This window comes from Aotus nancymaae, unplaced genomic scaffold, assembly GCF_030222135.1.
Source record: "Aotus nancymaae isolate 86718 unplaced genomic scaffold, 86718_ANA_hifiasm-v0.15.2.pri h1tg000156l, whole genome shotgun sequence".
Taxonomy (NCBI): domain Eukaryota; kingdom Metazoa; phylum Chordata; class Mammalia; order Primates; family Aotidae; genus Aotus; species Aotus nancymaae.
Genome location: NW_026988571.1, coordinates 80,775 through 105,760, shown reverse-complemented (window position 1 = coordinate 105,760; position 24,986 = coordinate 80,775). Strand labels below are relative to the sequence as shown.

At 42.8% G+C, this 24,986-nt stretch overlaps 2 pseudogenes; both read left to right on the top strand.

The window, feature by feature from the left end:
• The first annotated feature begins 1,983 nt into the window (after positions 1-1,983).
• LOC135272958 (malignant T-cell-amplified sequence 1-like) lies at positions 1,984-2,746 on the top strand (annotated as a pseudogene).
• Positions 2,747-3,112: 366 nt separating this feature from the next.
• LOC135272961 (uncharacterized) lies at positions 3,113-13,806 on the top strand (annotated as a pseudogene).
• Positions 13,807-24,986: the final 11,180 nt, after the last annotated feature.

Here is a 24,986-nt window from a genome sequence, read left to right as displayed (position 1 = left end):
AACAGCCCGTTATCTTCAGAAGTTTAAAATAAATGGCTTCTCCCTATTTCATCAATATATATATTTTAAAGTTCTACGTTATTTGGTAAAGAGAATAAAGATCTAGGAAAACGAAGAAGTCTTATTGCTGATACTTGAGGGGCAACTTCCTCCCACCAGCATTTTAGAAGAAAAATAAAACGAGTTGATTAGACCTCCCTCCTTCCCTCCCGCCACCACCAACAGAGGCCTAATCAATGTGAAAAAAAATCGGCCCATGGAATTTTCCGCACGTCTTTCTCTCCCGCTGGAATCCACCCTCTGGGCTCGAAAGCCTCAGAAAGTGAGGCAAAGTGAAGAGAGCATTAAGAACGCTTCAAGATGTGTCTAAGAGCCGTCCCCCAATCCGGAGGGAAAGATGGGGACTAGGGAAGAGCGGCTGGGGCATAACCGCCCGGGAGCGCAAGCCTGGTCCTAGAGCCGCAGGCTGCTGGGAAGAAAAACAATCTTCCTTGCTCACACCTATTAAGCACCTACTGTATTCCAGGCACTATACGAGGCGCTTTCCCATACGTCCATTTTTATTTAATCAGCTTCCAGTTCACACTGAAACTCCCCCTTTAGTTAATTTCTGAGTATGCTGCTTTTTCCCGCGTGCCACCAGATCCAAAGGTGTCGATATTTGAACATAGCCAGGCAGCTGCAGGACGACCTGCAACCTCAAAGGAAAGTGCCCCGAAGGTCGCTTCTTTTTTGGAGGGTGTGGATCTCGGAGTCAGGCGCTCGCGGGGTTCAGGCTGCTGAGACCCGGCCAAGGGTTAGGTTTATTCACCCCACGAGCATTCGTCCAGCGTCCACTGCCTCTGCCTCCCATCGCTTGCCGGGGCCAGCTCGCTGATCGGCTCCCACCTTCCCACCCTTCCTCTGCTTCCTCAGGAGGTTGGAGAGCGAATGGTGCCTCTAACAATCAAAGTGCTAAGCTACGACTATGTCAGCCGGGTAAGTTTTAAGTGCTTTTAACTATACATAACTCATTTAAACGCAAAACCATTATCGCCCTCATTTTACAGAGGAGAAAACAGGTTAAGCCATTTGTCCAAGATCAGGATGCGAACCCAGATAGTCTGGACTCAGCGGCACATTGGAAAAGTTCCCTACTTCGGGACGTCTTCCGGGGACTCTCGCCCATTATCTTCGACCTCCAACCCAGACTTCTGCTGCTCCGGGTCGGGTTTGGCCAACTGGGTGCCGGCCAGTACCCGGGCGCAGGCGAAATCTGCACCCGAGGCGCCCGTCCTCCCCTTCGGGCTAGACGTCCTTACTCACCGTCCTTCCAGAGTGGCGCGGGGTTGGAGGGGCGCCCTCAGCGGCAGCGCCAGGGTCTTGGAGACCGCCCTGCGGAGATACATCTCGCCCGCCGTCTGCGGCGCAGCAGCCTCGGTACCCAGGCGCAGGCCGCCCTTCCACAGAGAGGCTGAGAGCCTGGCAGCGACCCGGCCGGAGGAGGCACGTCGACCTTCAGCCCCGCCCCCGGGGTCCCCAGGAGGTGGGGAGACCTTTGTACTCCTCGCCATCCTCCCCAAATCCATCTCCAACTCTCTTGCTTTCCCTGGGGTCTCAGAAAAGGGATGGGGGACCTAGGAGTCGCCGTCGCCTGCCTGACTCATTGCATACCACTGAATGTAACTCCTCGCAGTAGGCTGGAAATGTTTTGGGAATCACACAAGATTAAGTCAAGGACACAGTTTATCGTGCTGGATGTAATCTGAACTACTTTATCTCATGCACTCTGCTCTCTTTCCGAGGAGAGGGAAGGATAGTGGGAAGTTTTTTACAAATGTAAAGAGCGGTCCGGATAACGACTGCAGCTTCCGCTGTCGGTGCTGGCCTTCTTGGTGTGAGGGGATCTGCCAGACCCTTGCAAATTCAATTTCTTTCCCATTCTGGGCCCTCTCTATCGTCGCCTCCTTCACCTTGGATCATATTCAAGACACTTGATTAAAAAGAAAAGAATTTGATTAAAAAGAAAACGTGTCCAACTGCATCCAGTTGAAAACCTCAGTTATTAAGGGTATTAAGTGTCAAATGACAGAGCAATTTCCAGGTATTGAACCATGGCTTAACCAGATCATGCCTAAGAAAGATCCTGTCAAAATAGTCTGATGCCATGAACATATAGTAATTATTACAGTAAATAGAGAAGGGCCTTTTTTATCCAACCCTAAGGTTACTTCACAAATATCCTTTTGTCCTGCCACACCAGCAGGTTGATAAAGGAGCCATCAAATTTGTACTCAATGACTTAACTTCTCCTGGAGCTACGCTTTACCCTGCTGCAGTAGATGCCATTGTTCCTACCATGGCAGAAGGAAAACAGCATGCTCTATGTGTTGGAGTCATGAAGATATCTGCAGAAGATACTGAGAAAGTCAACAAAGGAATTGGCATTGAAAATATCGCCTATAATCCCAACACTTTGATCACGAGGTCAGGAGTTCAAGACCAGCCTGGCCAACACGGTGAAACCCCGTCTCTACTAAAAACACAAAAACTAGCTGGGTGTGGTGGCTGCCGCCTGTAATCCAAGCGACTCGGGAGGCTGAGGCAGGAGAATCGCTTAAACCCAGGAGGCAGAAGTTGCAGTGAGCCAAGATTGCGCCACTGCACTCCAGCCTGGGCAACAGAGCCAGACTCTGTCTCAAAAAAAAAAAAAAAAAACCATCATTATTTAAATGATGGGCTATGGCATATGAAGACATATAAATGAACTTCAAAAGGAATGCACTTGGGCTAAATATGGATATTGTGCTGTGTCTGTGTTTATGTCTGTGTGTGAAAGCATAAAGATAATGCCTGTGGTTATGCTGAATAAATTCACCAGATGCTAAAAAAAAAAAAAAAAAAAGTAAAGAGAAAAGGGGTAGCCTCAGCCATCCATTAATGCACTGGGAGAAGCTCAGAATCATAAGAAAATCTCCAGACAATGGTTGAATTTCTAGACATTCACTGTTACAATAACTTTAAAATATAAACTCCAAAAACACTGCCCAGGTGGGCTGTCTCGGCACGCACAAAGGCGCGCAGCTCCCTCCCGGCTCGCTCCGGGCGCCCGTGGCGGCGCCCAGAGACCCGAATGCTCGGCGGCGGCCCGAAGGGGCCCGAGGGCGGCTCAAGCGGCGGCGACGGCCCAGCCCGCAAGCCCGTCCGGCTCTGGGCGGCTCTTCTAATTTTTTTTTTTTTTAAGACGGAGTCTCATTCTGTTGCCCAGGCTGGAGTGCAGTGGAGCAATCTTGGCTCAATGCAACCTCCACCTCCTGGGTTCAAGCAATTCTCCTGCCTCAGCCCCCGAGTAGCTGGGATTACAGGCATGTGCCACCACGCCCAACTAATTCTTGTATTTTTAGTGGAGATGGGGTTTCACCATATTGGTCAGGCTCGTCTTGAACTCCTGACCTCGTGATCCACCTGCCTGGGTCTCCTAGAGTGCTGGGATTACAGGCATGAGCCATCACCACCTGGCCGGTACTACTTTTTAAAGTATACCCAGACCCTAAAAAAACCTGAAGTGATCTGGGCCTCTTTCAGATTCCAATGACCCATAATAGAAGAGGATTTTGCTTGGAAATGGAAAACTGCTTTTGGCTACTAAGCATCTGTGGGGTCAATTCATAAAAATCTAATATAGAGATTATCTTAGTACAGGACATGGAAGGGAGGGAAGAACTAGTATACAGGTTTCGGAGTGCCTCACATTCAGCATTTCCTCCTGAAAGTAGCCTAAGATTCTTGGGAATTAAGACTTCCAACATTTGAGATAAAAATCACATAATCTTAGAAATGGAAGGGAACAACTTTCATCCTTATTGTGAGAGAATAAGGCCAAAAGGGTTCTCAGGGATAGCTGCTTTATAAGTTTATAAGGTTTGTTTGTTTGTTTTTGTTTTTTTCTTTTTGAGATGGAGTCTCATTCTGTTGCTAGACTGCAGTGCAGTGGTGCGATCTCAGCTCACTGCAACCTCCACCTCCCAGGTTCAAATGATTCTCCTGCCTAAGCCTCCCAAGTAGCTGAGACTACAGGCGTGTGCTACCAAGCCCAGCTTTTTTGTATTTTTAGTAGAGATGGCATATCACCATGTTGGCCAGGATGAACACAATCTCTTGATCTTGTGATCCACCAGCCTCAGCCTCCCAAAGTGCTAGAATTACAGGCATGAGCCACCATGCCTGGCCTAACCTTTCAGTTTAAGATTCCTTTTTGCAAAAATGAGTTAGCAGTCTGGAAAGGTTTGTGCTTAGCACTGGTAAATATTAATATAATTAGGGATACAGTGATGTCCAAATGCAATTCAGTCTTCCAGCTTCCCAGCCCATCACATGGCCTAGTCTCAATCTGTGTTTTTTTTTGTTTTTTTTTTGGTGGCCTACATACAACTAGAGTGGCTCTGATCAATGAATTCATCATTAAGCAGTAGAAAGGTGACAGAAACAAAGGAATCTGGGCATAAGTGAGAGCTGGCAGATTAGTAGAGGACAATATAAGTGACAGGTTTGCAGTTTCCTGACTACTTGAGGCTCTCAAAATTCTGAAGATTATGACTAGCCTTAAAAAAATTTCTGAGGATTAGAATACATATTTTGGTTTGGCCATCTTACATAGTCCTTTGAAACTGCTGCTAGTTATGACTAAAACATCCCTTTATTCATATTTCTTTTATTTTCTTTCTTTCGTTTTTTTTTTTTTTTTTTTTTTTGACATGGAGGCTAGCTCTGTTGCCCAGGCTGGAGTGCAATGGCACTATATCGGCTCACTGCAACCTTCACCTACCAGGTTCAAGCGATTCTCCTGCCTCAGCCTCCCAAGTAGCTGGGATTACATGCATGTGACACCACGCCTGACTAATTTTGCTTTTTTTTGTTTTGTTTTTTGAGGTGGAATTTTGCTCTTATTGCCCAGGCTGAAGTGCAGTGGCACAATCTCAGCTCACTGCAACCTCCACCTCCTGGGTTCAAGCGATTCTCCTGCCTCAGCATCCCAGGTAGCTGGGATTATAGGTGCTTGCCACCACATCCAGCTAATTTTTGATTTTTAGAGGAGACAGGGTTTCACCATCTTGGCCAGGCTGGTTTTGAACTCCTGACCTCATGATCCACCAGCTGCAGCCTTCCAAAATGCTGGGATTACAGGTGTGAGCCACCGTTCCTGGCCCCCTTTATTCATATTTCTGTAGAGTCAAACCAAAATATAGTGACTGTGTACTCTTATGGTTTACAAAGAACTTCTGCTTATTCTACTTTTATTTTTTCTTAAAATTTTTTGTAGAGATGGGGTCTCCCTATGTTGGCCAGGCTAGTCTCAAACTTCTGACCTCAAGCAATTCTCCTGCCTTGGCCTCCAAAGTGCTGCAATTACAGGTGTGAGCCACCACTCTAGACTTTATATATATATATTTTTTGGGACAGGGTCTTATTCTGTTGCCCAGACTGGAGTGCAGTGGTGCAGTCTTGGCTCACTGCAGCTTTAACCTCCCAGGCTAAAGTGATCCTCCCATCTCAGCCTCCCAAGTATATAGAACCACAGGCACACACCACCGCACCAGGCTAATTTTTAAATTTTTTGGTAGAAATTAGGTCTCACTATGTTGCCCAGGCTGGTCTCAAGCTCCTGGACTCAAGCATCCCAAAGTGTGGGGATTACAGGCGTGAGTCACTGCTCTACTTTTATTCTTTCTTTGAGATGGAGCCTGGGTCTGTTGCCCAGGCTGGACTGCAGTGGCACAATCTCGACTCACTGTGACCTTCATCTCCTGGGTTCAAGAGATTCTCCTGCCTCAGTCTCCCAAGTAGTTGGGATAATTGGTGCCTGTCACCACACCTGCCTAATTTTTGTATTTTAGTACAGATGAGGTTTTGCCATGTTGGCCAGGCTGGTCTTGAACTCCTGACCTCAGGCAATCCACCCATCTTGGCCTCCCAAAGTGCTGGGATTACAGGCATGAGCCACTGTGCCCGGCCTACTTTTATTTTTAATAAAGATTAGATTTTGATTTAGAAACTTTATGACAAAATAATGAATGACTCAACAGGCTTATATTTCTCAACTCAAAAATATCTGTTATTTTAGTCCCAAAATCTCACTATTAAAACTGTCTTACGGTGGTTACCTGGAGGGAATGGACATGGGGACTGGGAAGGAAAATACACTTTTCATCTTATATATGTCTATGTTGAATTTTTTACAAACTTATGAACAAATATGACTTTTTCAAATAATAAAACTGTGAAAATGTAAAACTAATTATGGACACAGTAAAAAGATTGAGAGAAGAGAGGGAGAAATGAGTAGGTAGAGTAGAGGGATTTTTAGGGTGATGCACTACTTTGCATGATATTGTAATTTATTATGTATGATACTGTAATTTACTCTGTATGATACTGTATTTTATTCTGTATGATACTGTATTTTATTCTGTATGATACTATAAGTTATTCTGTATAATATTATAATCTATTTATAAAAACAGATAGAACATACAGCACAAAGAATGAATCCTAATGTAAACCTGGACTTTAGTTAATAATAATATATTAATATTGGCTTGTCAATTTTAATTTTCCAGATCAATGCAAGATGTTAATAGGGGAAAGGAAGAGGGTGTGCAAGGGGGGGTACATGGAATTTTCTGTACTTTCTGCTCATTATTCTGTAAACCTAAAACTGCTCCAAAAAAAGCAGTTTTAATTTTAAAAATTAAAATAGTTTAATTTAAAAAATTAAAAACTATTGATTTTTTAAACAGTTATATTATTATTATTATTTGAGACAGAGTCTGACTCTGTCGCTCAGGCCTGGAGTGCCATGGCACGATCTCAGTTTGCTGCAATCTCAGCCTCTCGGGTTCAAGCAATTCTCCTGCCTCAGCCTCCCAAGTAGCTGGGATTACAGGCTCGTGCAACAATGCCCAGCTAATGTTTGTATTTTTAGTAGAGATGGGGTTGCCCCATGTTGGCTAGGCTGGTTTCAAATGCCTTACCTCAGGTGATCCACCTGCCCCAGCCTCCCAAAGTGCTGGGATTACAGGTGTGAGCCACTGAGCCCAACACCTATATTAATTTTTAAGTTAATCTTTCAAAATAGTTCTTTTAAAATGTTAATAATAATGCCTACTTGATAGAATTGTTGTAATTATTAAATGATCCAGGAGTCTGGCATGTGGTAAACACTCAAGTATCAGCTCTCATTATTAGCATTTATAATAAAATTATTTTACTAAAAGTCATCCATATTAATGGTATGAAGAAATGTTGAGTTTACACATACAAAATTCTTCATAATTTAGAAAGCTGAGATTCAGATGAAATGAAATTAAAAAATAAAGAAGAAAAATCTTCATAATAGTCTAGTTAATATATTCTTATGAAAACCCTGAATTTCTAATGATTGCAAGGTATTTTTTGGATGTGTATGCTTAATGACACTTAAATCTATTGCTGTTTTATATTTAATTAATCCCATGTCTTCATATTGACATTGCTTTGAGCTTTATCACGAGTTGTGAAATACATGAATTGTTAAGCACTGCGGTTATATAATCACTTACGTAATACCAACCAGCACTGACTGTGAGCCTACAACCAGATAATAGATCATATTTGATCCAGGGAATCTGATAGATGACATCTGGCGCGGAGACGCCGGGAAAGAAACAAACACAGTAGCTTCACTACTCAAGCAAAACTATTTTAAATAATTACACCTTTTAAATTTTTTCTCTTCAGTGAACCTAGAATCTATGAATATCAAGTGATTTTAGCTTAAGGGAATGCAGTAGTACCAGGCTGGGTAATAATTCCACTTGACATTCTCCCAGTCTAATTTGATAAACACTCACGAAACCTGTCATCTTGATGCCGAGCATCATGCCTTCTTGCGAGGGGTGCAGGTGTGAGTAAGGAGAAATGACAAAAGCACTAAACAATTCGAACAGCCAAATGAAGTGCACATTAGCAAGAAAAAGCCATATACTCCACTACAGAATTCAAAGAAAATGATTACTTTTTAAGAAAGGATTATTTTTTAAAAATTATTTTTTAAAAAATGAATTCAGTATGTTTATACCTAAAATGTAATAAAATTAGTATTTATATGTTAAATCAAGCACTTATGTTGAAATCCAACATATTTCTATAACTCTATAATACAAATGTAGGTATAGGAAGAAATCTCAATTTTTCTCTTATAAAGCAAAAATGGGCAGATAAAAGGTTTTTAAGCCAAGTGTTGCAATCAGGTTGTATCTGAAATAGAAGTACAATTCTGTATAAACTAATAGAAACATATAAAAGTACTATATTATTATGTTAAAATATATTTGTTTTGTAGTACGAAAATTTGTATATCCCATAATGCCCTGGAATTGAAATTTTTAAAATAAACTCAAAGTTGGAAGGAGCTTAAAGTATATACAACTCAAATTCTTTATTTTAAAGATGTAGAGACATTTATGTATTCTTTCCACTAACACAGCTCAGCATCTACTATGTATTTGGAATTATTAGAAGCATTAAGAATACAACTGTGAACAAGACAGACAAGGTTCCTCGCCTCGAGCCATTCAGTCTAGAAGGAGGGTATGAACATACAGACAAATAATTGTGATGCAGTATGACAAATGCAGTAAGTGTTAAGCCAGGCCATATGCAGAGAAAAAACTCAGCTGGTTGGCCACGGTAGCTGCCCTAATAGAAGAGACCTGAGTTTTGAGGGAAAATAAGTTTGTCAGATAAGTAAGGGAAGGAGGAATGGCACTGGAGGCAGAAGGTGTAATGTGTAAAAGCATGAGAGTTTCGTGACCTCGAAGGTACAAAGTATAGGTTGAATATCCCTTATCTAAAATGCTAGGGGTGGGTGTGGTGGTTCACGCCTGTAATCCCAACATTTTGGGAGGTAGAGATGGGAGGATCACTTGAGTCCAGGATTTCAAGAGCAGCCTGGGCAATGTAGTGACCCCCATCTCTACAGAAATTTTTTATAATATTAGCTGGGAGTGGTGGTATGTGCCTGTAGTCACAGCTACCTTGGGAGGCCGAGGCAGGAGGATCACTTGAGCCCTGCAGTGAGCTGTGATTGTACCACTGCACTCCAGCGTGGGTGACAGAATAAGATTCTGTCTCAAAAAAGTAATTAAAATAAAACAAAATGCTTGGGACCAGAAGTGTTTTGGGTTTGGGATATTTTTTATTTTGGAATATATGGATACACATAATGAGGTATCTTGAGAATGGGACTCAAGTCTAAACAAAATATTAATTTATGTTTCATATACACTTTACATGCATAGACTGAAGGTAATTTTATACAATATTTTGAATAATTTTGTGCATGAAACAAAGTTTGTGTTAAGTTCTTATGTGTGGAATTTTTTACTTGGGGCATCATGTCAGTGCTCAAATTGTTCTAATTTTGGAGCATTTTGGATTTCAGTTTTTCAGATTATGCATGTCCAACCTGTAGTTTGATGGGCCTAACATAAAGTGTAGGGGTGCAGGGGCTAGCGGAAGATTATGATTTGCACAGGGAAAATCTTAAGTCATTTGCGCTGCTTACAAACTTCACAGTAGCAAAATCACAATGATCTCTGTTGATGTTCTTGGTTTGGCTATAAATGACGATTTCTTGTAAAAACTTGTTTTCCTTCAAATGTGCCCAAAAGGTTATGAGAAGAGTTTACGGTCTTGACTTGTGGTGGGACTTCTGTTAGCTTAAAAATACCTCTGTGATCAAACAGGGAATACATAGCCTTCATATTTCTCAAACAGACAAAAATATCAGAAATATTTTTTAAATGAAAGAACTAAAATTATCAGAGATTTAAGTAGACTTGAATACAAATACAGTGATGGACAAGTTACTTAAAAAGACAATGAAATGAGAAATTTTCAGTAAGGATTAATTAGACCAATTTTGGCAGATTCATACAATGTGAAACAAATAGACATAACTTTTGCAGAACAATATTTACTTACAATGAGAAAATATTTACAATGTATTAGGTGAAAAGTCATAGCAAAATACTCTGTATGCGACTTTCCCAAATTTGTGAAAATAATGTGCATAAAGAAGGAATGAGAAACAAAAGGTCTGGAAAACTAAACATACTGAAAAGCAGTTAGTTGTGTTCATTGAGTGGTAGAATTACAGGTGAATTCTATTTTCTATTTTACCTGTTTTTCCCCAATTATCTGTCATACACCTAAATGATTTATTCATTAAAAAGTTACCCTTTTAAGGACGGGCATGGTGGCTCACTGCCTGTCGTCTTAGCACTGTAGGAGGCAGAGGCGGGTAGATCACCTGCGGTTGGCAGTTGGAGACCAGCCTGACCAATATGGAGAGTCCCTGTCTCTACCAAAAATACAAAATTAGCCGGGTGTGGTGGTGCATGCCTGTAATCCCAGCAACTCTGGAGGCTGAGGCAGGAGAATCGCTTGAACCGGGGAGGCAGAGGTTGCGGTGAGCTGAGATCACGCCATCGCACTCCAGCCTGGGCAACGAGAGAGAGAGAAAACAAAAAGAGTTGCCCTTTTAAAAGCAAAAAAGAAGAGAACAAAATGTGATGAGACAGTTAAAAAATTTTCCTTCAACGAAACTGAAAAAATTTTATTTTTCATCAAAGTAGAAAATATTGACAAAAGGTTAATGTCCACGACTGAAGACAAATTTGTTTCCAGTCAATAATAGTTCTTAAATACATTTTAAGTGCTGGAAAAATAGTAGTTAGATGAAAATTAGAGAAAGACCAGTACTTCTACAAGCAGCATTGCTAGATACGTATTTAAAAATTTTAAACTACTTCTATTTTGCCTCAAACTGGGAAGAAAAGTATTTGAAATTTGTTCAGCTACAAAAAGAGGTGCGTGTGTGTGCGCACGTGCACGCGCGCGTGATGTCGGTGGGGGATGCAGGCAAACAGATAAAGCGAAAGGTCACGGTCAGAGAACTAATTTTTCTCCCCATTCCCATCAGAACAGCCCGTTATCTTCAGAAGTTTAAAATAAATGGCTTCTCCCTATTTCATCAATATATATATTTTAAAGTTCTACGTTATTTGGTAAAGAGAATAAAGATCTAGGAAAACGAAGAAGTCTTATTGCTGATACTTGAGGGGCAACTTCCTCCCACCAGCATTTTAGAAGAAAAATAAAACGAGTTGATTAGACCTCCCTCCTTCCCTCCCGCCACCACCAACAGAGGCCTAATCAATGTGAAAAAAAATCGGCCCATGGAATTTTCCGCGCGTCTTTCTCTCCCGCTGGAATCCACCCTCTGGGCTCGAAAGCCTCAGAAAGTGAGGCGAAGTGAAGAGAGCATTAAGAACGCTTCAAGATGTGTCTAAGAGCCGTCCCCCAATCCGGAGGGAAAGATGGGGACTAGGGAAGAGCGGCTGGGGCGTAACCGCCCGGAAGCGCAAGCCTGGTCCTAGAGCCGCAGGCTGCTGGGAAGAAAAACAATCTTCCTTGCTCACACCTATTAAGCACCTACTGTATTCCAGGCACTATACGAGGCGCTTTCCCATACGTCCCTTTTTATTTAATCAGCTTCCAGTTCACACTGGAACTCCCCCTTTAGTTAATTTCTGAGTACGCTGCTTTTCCCGCGCACCGCCAGATCCAAAGGTGTCGATATTTGGACAGAGCCAAGCAGCTGCAGGACGACCTGCAACCTCAAAGGAAAGTGCCCCGAAGGCCGCTTCTTTTTTGGAGGGTGTGGATCTCGGAGTCAGGCACTCGCGGGGTTCAGGCTGCTGAGACCCGGCCAAGGGTTAGGTTTATTCACCCCACGAGCATTCGTCCAGCGTCCACTGAGCGGGCACTGCCTCTGCCTCCCATCGCTTGCCGGGGCCAGCTCGCTGATCGGCTCCCACCTTCCCACCCTTCCTCTGCTTCCTCAGGAGGTTGGAGAGCGAATGGTGCCTCTAACAATCAAAGTGGTAAGCTACGACTATGTCAGCCGGGTAAGTTTTAAGTGCTTTTAACCATACATAACTCATTTAAACGCAAAAGCATTATCTCCCTCATTTTACAGAGGAGAAAACAGGTTAAGCCATTTGTCCAAGATCAGGATGCGAACCCAGATAGTCTGGACTCAGCGGCACATTGGAAAAGTTCCCTACTTCGGGACGTCTTCCGGGGACTCTCACCCATTATCTTCGACCTCCAACCCAGATGTCTGCTGCTCCGGGTCGGGTTTGGCCAACTGGGTGCCGGCCAGTACCCGGTCGCAGGCGAAATCTGCACCCGAGGCGCCCGTCCTCCCCTTCGGGCTAGACGTCCTTACTCACCGTCCTTCCAGAGCGGCGCGGGGTTGGGGGGGGCGCCCTCAGCGGCAGCGCCAGGGTCTTGGAGACCGCCCTGCGTAGATACATCTCGCCCGCTGTCTGCGGCGCAGCAGCCTCGGTACCCAGGCGCAGGCCGCCCTTCCACAGAGAGGCTGAGAGCCTGGCAGCGCCCCGCCCGGAGGAGGCACTTTGACCTTCATCCAGCCCCGCCCCCGGGGTCCCCAGGAGGTGGGGAGACCTTTGTACTCCTCGCCATCCTCCCCAAATCCATCTCCAACTCTCTTGCTTTCCCTGGGGTCTCTCAGAAAAGGGATGGGGGACCTAGGAGTCGCCGTTGCCTGCCTGACTCATTGCATACCACTGAATGTAACTCCTTGCAGTAGGCTGGAAATGTTTTGGGAATCACACGAGATTAAGTCAAGGACACAGTTTATCATGCTGGATGTAATCTGAACTACTTTATCTCATGCACTCTGCTCTCTTTCCGAGGAGAGGGAAGGATAGTGGGAAGTTTTTTACAAATGTAAAGAGCGGTCCGGATAACGACTGCAGCTTCCACTGTCGGTGCTGGCCTTCTTGGTGTAAGGGGATCTGCCGGACCCTTGCAAATTCAATTTCTTTCCCATTCTGGGCCCTCTCTATCGTCGCCTCCTTCACCTTGGATCATATTCAAGAAATTTGATTAAAAAGAAAAGAATTTGATTAAAAAGAAAACGTGTCCAACTGCATCCAGTTGAAAACCTCAGTTATTAAGGGTATTAAGTGTCAAATGACAGAGCAATTTCCAGGTATTGAACCATGGCTTAATCAGACCATGCCTAAGAAAGATCCTGTCAAAATAGTCTGATGCCATGAACATACAGTAATTCTTACAGTAAATGGAGAATTACTTTTTTTTTTGAGAATTACTATTTTTTAGACAAAGAGAAGGGCCTTTTTTATCCAACCCTAAGGTTAATTCACAAATATCCTTTTGTCCTGCCACACCAGCAGGTTGATAAAGGAGCCATCAAATTTGTACTCAATGGCTTAACTTCTCCTGGAGCTAAGCTTTACCCTGCTGCAGTAGATGCCATTGTTCCTACCATGGCAGAAGGAAAACAGCATGCTCTATGTGTTGGAGTCATGAAGATATCTGCAGAAGATACTGAGAAAGTCAACGAAGGAATTGGCATTGAAAGTATCGCCTATAATCCCAACACTTTGATCACGAGGTCAGGAGTTCAAGACCAGCCTGGCCAACACGGTGAAACCCCGTCTCTACTAAAAACACAAAAACTAGCTGGGTGTGGTGGCTGCCGCCTGTAATCCAAGCGACTCGGGAGGCTGAGGCAGGAGAATCGCTTAAACCCAGGAGGCAGAAGTTGCAGTGAGCCAAGATTGCGCCACTGCACTCCAGCCTGGGCAACAGAGCCAGACTCTGTCTCAAAAAAAAAAAAAAAACCATCATTATTTAAATGATGGGCTATGGCATATGAAGACATATAAATGAACTTCAAAAGGAATGCACTTGGGCTAAATATGGATATTGTGCTGTGTCTGTGTTTATGTCTGTGTGTGAAAGCATAAAGATAATGCCTGTGGTTATGCTGAATAAATTCACCAGATGCTAAAAAAAAAAAAAAAAAAAAGTAAAGAGAAAAGGGGTAGCCTCAGCCATCCATTAATGCACTGGGAGAAGCTCAGAATCATAAGAAAATCTCCAGACAATGGTTGAATTTCTAGACATTCACTGTTACAATAACTTTAAAATATAAACTCCAAAAACACTGTATATTCCTCTATGGGAGGTGAAATTAACATTTCCACATAACAGCTGGGCACAGCGGCTCACATCTATAATCCCAGCACTCTGGGAGGCTGAGGCAGGTGAATCACTTCAGGTCAAGAGTCGAAGACCAGCCTGAGCAACATGGTGATACCCCTTCTCTACTAAAAATACAAAAATTAGCCGGGCATGATAATGTGTGCCTGTAGGCCCAGCTACTAGGGAGGCTAGGGCAGGAGAATCACTTCAACCGGGGAGATGGAAGTTGCAGCAAGCCAAAATGGCTTGTCACTCAAGCCTGGGTGACAGAGCGAGACCCTGTCTCAAAACAAACAAACAAACAAACAAAACCACATCAACTGAAAATTCCAAATTATTAGTTTCTTCTGCCTCATCCTGGCTACAAAAACTTGTCACGGGTTGAATATGGAAATCAATAATTTATCAGGTTTATAACATTGTCTGAATGATTGCTCTTTGGAAGACACCATTTCCTACTATAATAATCCTGTATGTGTGTTTGGCACTTGACAGATTATAAAGCACTTTCACATTTACTATCTCTTTTAATTTTCACTGCAACCCTCTGAGGGAGGTGGCAATTACTCCCTTTAGCAAATAACATGACCAGGTGGTAGGTGAGAATGTCCAAGGATTTACTGGTGGTCAAGAATTAAAAAAACTAAAAGGATATGAACATAATACTTCTAGCTTAAAGTTCTGTTGACATGTAATGGGCACAATATTTGTTCATTTGCTATGTAAATAAACATTTCTCAGAAGTTACAGTCCTGAACCCAATTATAATTATATTTTACATATTCTCATATGAAGAATGCAATCCATCTGATTGATTTTGATACTCAGAGTTAGCTATCTCTAGTGATTAAACACTTAACAAGGGAAATGAAGTGATCTGTAGTTAATGAAGGGTCAAGTTTAGACTTCCAAGCAGTACAAGAAGGGAATAGATACCCAGATCCTTCACCAAGAAGTCAGTAGTCCTGGAAATAGCAAAACACAGATGATTTGAATGTTTGCTACATTAGACCAGCATCAAGTACACATCCTCTGGCAACTAACGATTAGCTATCCCACTGCTGATGTAGAATGTTTAATGAACTACTAGCAGCCAGGACAACTTGACAATCAAACTACATCTGTCTACCTACTATGGCTCATTCTTTTTTTTTTTTTTTTGAGACAGAGTTTCACTCTTGTTACCCAGGCTGGAGTGCAATGGCGCGACCTCGGCTCACCGCAACCTCTGCCTCCTGGATTCAGGCAATTCTCCTGCCTCAGCCTCCCGAGTAGCTGGGATTACAGGCACGCACCACCATGCCCAGCTAATTTTTTGTATTAGTAGAGATGGGGTTTCACCATGTTGACCAGGATGGTTTCGATCTCTTCACCTCGTGATCCACCTACCTCGGCCTCCCAAAGTGCTGGGATTACAGGCTTGAGCCACCATGCCCGGCCGGCTCATTCTTTTTTTGGTGCACTTAGGACTGAATTTTTACTTGGTTGCCATGGACAGGAAATAGTCAAAGGCAGTACATGTACTTAAATGAATGAATGGATGCAACATATTGTTATTTAATACGTTATAAGCCTTACATTCTAAAGCAGGGTTAAAAAAGTATTCTTTCTGAGTAAACACTTGTAAATGGTGATGGCTCCCAAAACACTGTTTTAGACATTCCTTCAGAATTCAGTTGTAGACTCAGGGACTGGTATAGTTTGAGATCTCTGGATCACCCTCAGGTTCCATAGCAGCCACCCGACCTCAGTCAAACTGTATAAGAATCTTAAAATGTTTACAAAGAGGCTGGGCAAAACACAGCTGTAATCCCAGCACTTTGGGGGGCTGAGGTGGGCAAACCACCTGAGGTCAGGAGTTTGAGACCAGCCTGGCCAACATAGTGAAACCCCATTTCTACTAAAAATACCAAAAAAAATTATCCAGGCGTGCTGGTGGGCACCCATAATTCCAGGTACTGGGGAGGCTGAGGCAGGAGAATCACTTCAACCTGGGAGGTGGAGGTTGCAGTGAGCCGAGATTATGCCACTGCACTCCAACCTGGGCAACAGAGTGAGACCCTGTCTCAAAAAAAAAAAAAAAAAAACGCCACACACAGTGGCTCACACCTGTAATCCCAGCACTTTGGGGGGTGGAGGCAGGAGGATTGCTTGAGCCCAGGAATTTGAGACCACCCTGGCCAACATGGCAAAATCCTGTCTCTACAAAAAAATAACAAAAATTAGCCAGGCATGGAGGTGCACACCTGTGGTCCCAGTACTTGGGAGGCTGAGGGGGAAAGATCACTCGAGCCTCGCAAGTCTAGACTGCAGTAAGTGGAGATTGTGCCATCGCACTCCAGCCTGAGAGACACAGCAAGATCCAGTCTCAAACAAAAAGGATAGAAACTGTGATAGATGATGGAGATTCATTATAATTTATCTCACAAATATATATCAATATCTGTTATGTGCTAGGCACTGTTTTGGAGGTTCTACAATGAGCAAAATCAGATTTCTGCTATCACAGAAGTTACAGTTTCAGGTTAAAGAGACATGGAACCAACATCTTTCCTCAGGTCTAGCTGGCAAGCCTATCATCGAGGTTAATGATCACAAATACATCTCTCATCAGATATAAATAATAAATGTAACCAGAGCTTTGGCCAAAATCAAATTGGTTTAATGTAAAAATAACACACATGTATACAGGGCTTTAAAAACTTTTCCCAAAGCATTGTCACATTTCTTTACCATTTCTTTTCTTTTTTTTTTTTTTTGAGACAGTGTCTCACTCTGTCACCTAGGCTGGAGTGCAGTGGTACAACCTCAGCTCACTGCAACCTATGCCTCCTGGGCTCAAGTGATTCTCCTGCCTCAGCCTCTCAAGTAGCTGGGACTACAGACACCATGCCACCACACCTGGCTAATTTTTTGTATTTTTAGTAGAGATGGGGTTTCACTGTGTTATCCAGGATGGTCTCCATCTCCTGACCTTATGATGTGCCAGCCTTGTCCTCTCAAAAGTGCTGAGATTACAGGTGTGAGCCACTGCACCCGGCTACCAGTTCTTAAGAGTAGGTGAACGGAATGCTGATTATCCCTATATTATATATGAAAAAAATGACGTAGTATAATACTGTGGTTAAGGGTGTGCATCTGGAAATCATATACCTGATCTATTTTGCTGGACTGACTAAAATGTGAGTAATTCATTTATTCATAGGGGAGATGAAACCTTTAAAGCACATTAGGAGCTGCGCATGGTGTCTCATGCCTGTAATCCCAACACTTTGGAAGGCTGAGGCGGGAAGATGGCTTGAGCCCAGGAGTTCAAGACCAGCATGGACAACATAGTGAAATCCCATCTCTACAAAAAAAGAAAAAAAAGTTTAATTATCCAGGTATGGTGGCACGCACCTGTAGTCTCTGCGACTCCAGAGGCTGAGGTGGGAAGATTGCTTGAGCCCAGGATTTCAAGGTTGCAGTGAGCTATGATAGAGCCACTGAATTCCAGCTTAGATGACAGAGTAAGACCCTGTCTCTCAAAAAGAAAAGAAAAGAAAAGAAGAAAAAAGGCTGGGTGTGGTGGCTCACACCTGTAATCCCAGCACTTTGGGAGGTGGAGGCGGGTGGATCACTTGAGATCAGGAGTTTGAGACCATCCTGGACAACATGGTGAAATCCTGTCTCTACTAAAAACACAAAAATTAGTCAGTTTTCATGGTGCATGCCTGTAGTCCCAGCTATTCCAGAGGTTGAGGCATGAGAATTGCTTGAACCCAGGAGGTGAGGGTTACAGTGAGCCAAGATCGCACCACTGCACTCTAGCCAGGGCAACAGAGCAAGACTCTGTCTCAAAAACAATAATAAAACCTGTTTCTTTTTTGAAAAAAAAAAAAAAAAAAAAAAAAAAAGGCACATTAGATATGAAATGTAAAAAATAATAAAAAGGATATGAAATGTGCCCAGTAAGTTGGAGGAGGCAGTGCTAGATTCTGACTTCCAGCCTAAGGTGAAGCTCAAGCCTCTCCTGATACACTCTGCTGCCTTTCAGCACATGGTGAGATTCATTGTATCCTGCCATCTCTTATCAGATGGTAAAGCTTATCACGTTCTCTAGGTTGAATGTGGCCATACCAGCTGAGATAGAAAAGAACTATGAGATAAATAGTGCCACTTCTCCAGATTATTTTCCTTAGTTAAAAGCTCATGCCTTTCAAGTTGAAGAAAATTTCTATCTACTCATTTGCTTCTGTGGCTTTCCATTTGGATGGTAAATTCTTTTCAAATCTTGAGGAAACATTTTCTAAGAAAGGACATGCCCTTGAGTTGTCAAATTCACTCCATAGCAAGCTGTTTCTTCCAAACCCCAGATAAATTGAATGGATTTTTGCCATGGAATACTCTGTAAGGCTCAGCCAATAGGTTCCTGTTAGCCATACTGTTCATAATGCTGCCCTTGAGGACATCTTGAAATTTTTCTTCATTTTGTTGGAAAAACAAGAATTTAGGGTCAGAGATAACTCGGCTTACCTTAGATGACCTCCATCTAACTGTGATTATTGACAAAGATTGTATTAGTCTTGAAAACATTAATTGTGCTCTCAAGGCTTAAGTGCTATATAACTAAAATAAATTTTCAAAGTCTGAGTTGTTTCCTAGATTTCACAGAAAAATCAGCTCAGTTTTTCTGAGCACTCAGTTCTTAGGCTATTGTCTATGCAGTTGAGAGATAAATACTGACACAAACTGAAACAATTTAGAGGAGTAATTAGGAGGACAAATTGGCAAGCAGTTGGGAGTTGGGGAGAGATAGCATGGGGAGAAATGCCAGATATAGGTGAAGAGGAGGAAGGCAGCAAATCACACTGCCACGTATGCACCTATGCAACAACATTGCATGATTTTCACATGTACCCCAAAACCTAAAATGCAATAAAAAAAAAAGAAAGTACTGATAAGCATCTTTTTCATAGCTAAAACTTCTTAAAGTGAAGGAGAAAAGATAATCAAGATAGCCATTTCTCAGAGTATTCTTGAAAATCACTCAGTACTCTCCCCATCTATTAACTATCTCTTCCATAGCAAAATAAACATCAGATTTCCTAACACTTCAGAAATATTTTCTCAAGGATACAAACTTGGATGGTTTGAAACAATTTATTCTCTAACAGTTTTCTGGAGCGTAGAAGTCTGAAATGAAGATGTTGGCAGGGCCATTGCCTCTCTGAAACCCATTACGTATATAAACTAAAAATCCTGAGCTCCCTGCCAACTGAATAGAGCTCCTCTTGGCCAAGGGGACCCCAGAAAAATCTTAAAAACTGAGTTCCTGGCCATGATGGGATAGGTGGTCAGATATCCCTCATTATACCCACTCCCTTTTGCACTTTAGATATAGTAACTGGCCAGGATAAATGTTAAAATAGAGATCCTAAAACTGATGGAATAGACTCTTTGTGGCAATAAGATACCAAATTATAAACAGGAGTTAAGGTCATGCTAGGCAAGGGTTAAGTCACTCACGCTTTCACTTAAAAGAATAAGCTGTGTTCTAACTTCCATAAGGTATTATTTTTTCTCTAGCAGCTAAACAAGCACTAGTCTCCAGATAAGGAATATTAAAACAATTGTAGCTTATCACCAGACACTAACTGACCTCCTGTTACACAAGCCATAACTACAGCTTTGATTGGACAAGAGACTGATTTCAGTAACTTTCTCCTGATAAAACCACCAGGCTAGCGCAGTGGCTTATGCCTGTAATCCCAGCACTTTGGGAGGCCAAGGCAGGAGGATCACTTGAGCCCAAAAGTTTAAGCCTAGCCTGGGCAAGATGTTGAGACTGCCTCTCTGTTGAAAAAAAAAAAAAAGAAGAAGGCCGGGCATGGTGGCTCATGCCTGTAATCCCAGCACTTTGGGAGGCTGAGGCAGGCCAATCACAAAGTCAGGAGATCGAGACTATCCTGGCCAACATGGTGAAACCCTGTCTCTACTAAAATACAAAAAATTAGCCAGTTGTGGTGGTAGGTGCCTGTAGTCCCAGCTATTTGGGAGGCTCAGGCAGGGTAATCACTTGAACCTGAGAGGCGGAGATTGCAGTGAGCAGAGATCCTCCCATTGCACTCTAACCTAGGCATCAGAGCAAGACTCTGTCAAAAAAAAAAAAAAAGAAAAAAGAAAAAGAAAAATTGGCAGGGTTTGGTAGCACCCACCTGTAGTGGGTCAAGAATCCCTTGACCCCAGGAGTTCAAGGATGCAGTAAGCTGATTGCACCACTGCACTGCAAGGCCACATTTCTTTGGAAGAAAAAAAAAACCACCTACCAAGTACTGGGTCTGGCCTGTTTACAGATGCTGAGCACTTCAGTGCCTTCATATCCTAAAAAGATCTTTTGACATATAGGGCCTAATTATAATACATTTAAACGTTCTTTTTTAAAAAAAAAAAAAAAACGAGGTTTCACCATGTTGGTCAGGCTGGTCTTGAACTACCGACCTCAGGTTATCCACCCCCCTTGCCCTTCAAAGTGCTCGGATTACAGGCGCGAGCCATCACACCCAGCAATACATTTAAATGTTAAGTCTCCACTCCAAAGTGAATGTAAGTTGTATGTTACATGCATGTTTGGTCAATATGCATGCATCAGGACTACTCATATCATTTGGCTCTGTGTCCCCACCCAAATCTCATGTTGAATTGTAATCTCCAATGTTGGGGAAGGGACCTGGTGGGAGGTGATTGTATCATGGGGATGGGTTTCCCCCTTGCTGTTCTCAAGATAGTGAGTTCTCACAAGATCTGGATGTCTGAAAGCCTGTAGCACCTTTCCCTTCACTCATTCTCTCTCCTGCTGGCCATGTAAAGAACTGCTTCTTTCCCCTTTGCCTTCCACCGTAATTGTTCAGTTTCCTCAGGCCTCTCTTGAAGCAGAATAATGTACAGCCTGCAGAACTGTGAGCAGATTAAACCTCTTTGCTTTATAAATCACCCAGTCACAGGTAGCTATTTTTTTTTTTTTTTTGAGACAGTTTTGCTGTGTTGCCCAGGCTGGAGTGCAATGGCATGATCTCGGCTCACTACAACCTCTGCCTCCCAGGTTCAAGCGATTCTCCTTCCTCAGTCTCCTGAGTAGCTGAGACTACAGGCGTATGCCATGACACCTGGCTAATTTTGTATTTTTCATAGAGATGGGGTTTCACCATGTTGTTCAGGCTGGTCTCCAACTCCCAACCTCAGGTGATCTGCCCATGTCAGCCTCCCAAAGTGCTAGGATTACAGGTGTGAGCCAAGACAACCAGCCAACAGGTAGCTCTTTATAGCAATGTGAGAACAAACTAAAACAACGAACTTTGTGAAAATTCATAGCTCCTCCTGAAACCTATTGAATATGAGTGCTTAGCCAACTGTTCATAAAGCTCTACCTCAATCCCTTCTCCTCCAAAGTGCCTGTCTCTGGACTCTGCTAGAGGCTGTACTTCCCAGCCTGCAGGATGGCCACCGTGTAAGCTGTAATCCTTTAAAAGAAATAGTTTCCATTTCCAAACTTGTAGATCTTGTGATTTTTAAGAACGGAGAATCCTTCTTTGCCTTTTCTAGCTTATGCTGTTTGCTGGCAATCCTTGGTCGTAGATTCATCCAATCTCTGCCTCTGTCATCACATGACCATCTTCTCCTTATGTGTCTCTTTTAAATAAACTAGTCATGCTGGATTAAGGGCCCATTCTACTCTAGCATGAATTCATCTTAACTGATTACATCTGCAATGACTCTATTTTCAATTAAGTTCACTTTTTGAGGTACTGTTGGAGATGGAGTTTTGCTCTTGTTGCCCAGGCTGGAGTGCAATGGTATTATCTCAGTTCACCACAACCTTTGCTAGGTTCAAGTGATCCTCATGCCTCAGCCTCCTCAGTAGCTGGGATTATAGGCATGTGCCACCATGCCCGGCTAATTTTGTCTTTTTAGTAGAGACAGCGTTTCTCCATGTTTGTCACACTGGTCTTGATCTCTGGACCTCAGGTGATTGCCCGCCTCAGTCTCCCAAAGTGCTGGGATTATGGGCATGAGCCAATATGCCCAAGCTCAGGGTTGAGGTCTTAACATATCTTTTTTGGGGGAAACAATTTAACCCACAACTTCTTATACCAGAAACTTAGTTTATACACAGCCTGTGTTTTCCAAGGCAATTTAAGTGTGACTTAAAAACCTCATAGACACATTAAATCTGAAGAAAGGTTTACCTGATTTTGATCTATTTAACTGACTATACTTGAAATATGATTTTGTCTGCATCTTCCTTTATATGGAAACTTTTTTTTTTTTTAGATGGAGTCTCACTCTGTTGCCAGGCTGGAGTGCAGTGGAGCAATCTCGGCTCACTGCAACCTCTCCATCCCAGGTTCAAGCAATTCTCCTCCCTCAGCCTCCTGAGTAGCCTGGACTAAAGGTGCATGCCACCACACCTGGCTAATTTTTATTTTTAGTAGAGATGGGGTTTCACTGTGTTAGCTAGGATGGTCTTGATCTCCTGACTTTGTGATCCACCCACTTTGGCCTCCCAAAGTGCTGGGATTACAGGTGTGAGCCACCGTGCCCAACCTGGAAACTCTTTTATTACTGAAAGAATCAACCCTTGACTAGAGGTAACTCTAAATTCCTTTGTGGATTTTAGAATCAGTATGATTCTTGCTCAGTCCAGCTACTCTCTTGAATTGAGAAGTAACTCAGGAAACATTTGCTGTGGCTATCTCTTTACAATGTGGATCGAGGAAGAGAAGGTCCATGTGCCAAAAAGATAAGGCAGATGCACAGGTAGCTGAGTCAAGAGCAAGAGTCTTAATGACAATTGGGTCCCAGGCTTCAATTATTCTTGGGCTCAGGTTCACTCCTATTCTTGGGGTGAGTTGTCTATACTCACAGTTTTTAAAAAAATATATAATTTGAGTTAGGTTTTGATTAATTTAGGAAGCATTTTTACCAGGACTGCTGTGTGGCACAACACTAGGTAGTACTGTTCATTACAGCAGCCACCAGACCCATCTAGCTATTTAAATTAATTAAAGTTAGGCCAGGGGCAGTGGCTCATGTCTGTTCATCCAGCACTTTGGGAGGCTGAGGCAGGAGGACTGCCTGAGCCCAGGAATGTGAGAACCAGCCTGGGCAAGATAGTGAGACATTGTCTCTACAAAACCTTTTTTTGTTAAATGTAATAACAAATACATATTTAAAATTAATTAAGGCCAGGTGCAGTGTCTCATGACTGTAACCCCAGCACTTTGGGAGGCTGAGGTGGTCAGATTATTTAAGATCAGGAGTTCGAGGCCAGCCTGGTCAATGTGGTGAAACCCTGTCTCTACTAAAAATGCAAAAAATTAGCTGAGCGTGGTGGTGGGCACTTATAATTCCAGCTGTTTGGGAAGCTGAAATAGGAGAATTGCTTGAACATAGGAGACGCAGGATGCAGTGAGCCGAGATCATACCATTGCACTCCAGCCTGAGTGACAGAGTGAGACTCTGCCTCAACAACAACAACAATAAAACAAAAGCAAAACCCACTAAAATTAAATAATACTAATACTTCAGTCACACTAATCACATTCCAAAAGCTTAATAGCCACAAGAGGCTAATGGCTACTGTACTGGACAGCATAGACAGAACATTTCCATCATTGGAAAGTTCTTTTGGATAGCCCTGGTCTTCCATGAATGGCTCCCTGGAGTTAAAGGGGCATAATCAAGAGGAAAGTCAATCCTCAGTTGTGCCAAGACAAGGAAAAGAAAAAAAAGAACAGGAGGGTCCACACAACACACGTAGCTATATTCTCAAAGCCCATTGTACACTAAGTTCTGTTTATTAAGGTGTACATTATTTCCACCAACTAAGGCTGTAAGTTTCCAAAATTCCAAGTGTCTTAGGTTTCTATTCCCTTTAGAGATGTGAATTTTTAGTGTTTTAGTGAAAAGAGCCCTGAATTCACAGTTAGTACTTGAACTCTTACTCTGTTACTATGTGACAAATCATATTAGCTTCACATTGTTGCTATAACAACACTTTTTTATTGTAACAACACAAATGTATTATCTTGTAGTTTTGTAGGTGAGAAAACTGATACAGGTGGGCTAAAGTCAAGGTGCTAGCAGGGTTGTGTTTCTTTTTGCAGCCTCTAGTGGGGAATTTGTTTTCTTCAGATACCTTGGCTTTTAGCTTCATCTTCAAAGAAGCAATGGTAAAGAAGACTTTCATATCACATCACTCTGACACATTGTTGTGCTCCCTCTCCCACTTACAGGGACCTTGTGATTACATTGGGCCCAACTACATAATTCAGGATAAATGCTGACATTACAAATTAATGAAGGCAGGCAGATTGCTTGAGCCCAAAAGTTTGAGACCAGTCTGGACATCATAGCAAGACCCCATCTCTACCAAAAACTTCAAAAAATTAGCCAGATCTGGTGGCATGGGCCTGTAGTCCCAGCTACTTGGGAGGCTGAGATGAGAGGATCACCTGAGCCCAGGAGATCCAGGTGGCAGTGAGCTGTGATCGTATCACTACACTCCAGCTGGGGCAAGAGGAGATCCAGTCTCAAAAAAAGGGAAAAGGGCTTTCCTGAGGGTCAAATGAAGTACAATTCGCCCTTGAACATGACTTTGAACTGCATGGGTCCACTTATGCATGGATCCACTTATACAGAATTTTCTTCTCCCTCTTCCACCCAAGACAGAAAGACCAACTCTTCCTCTTCCTCCTCAGCCTACTCAATGTGAAGATGATGAGGATGAAGACCTTTATGATGATCCATTTCCACTTAATGAATAGTAATTATATGTTTTCCTTAAGGAGTGCAGTGGTTTCTTGGCTCAGTGCAACCTCTGCTTC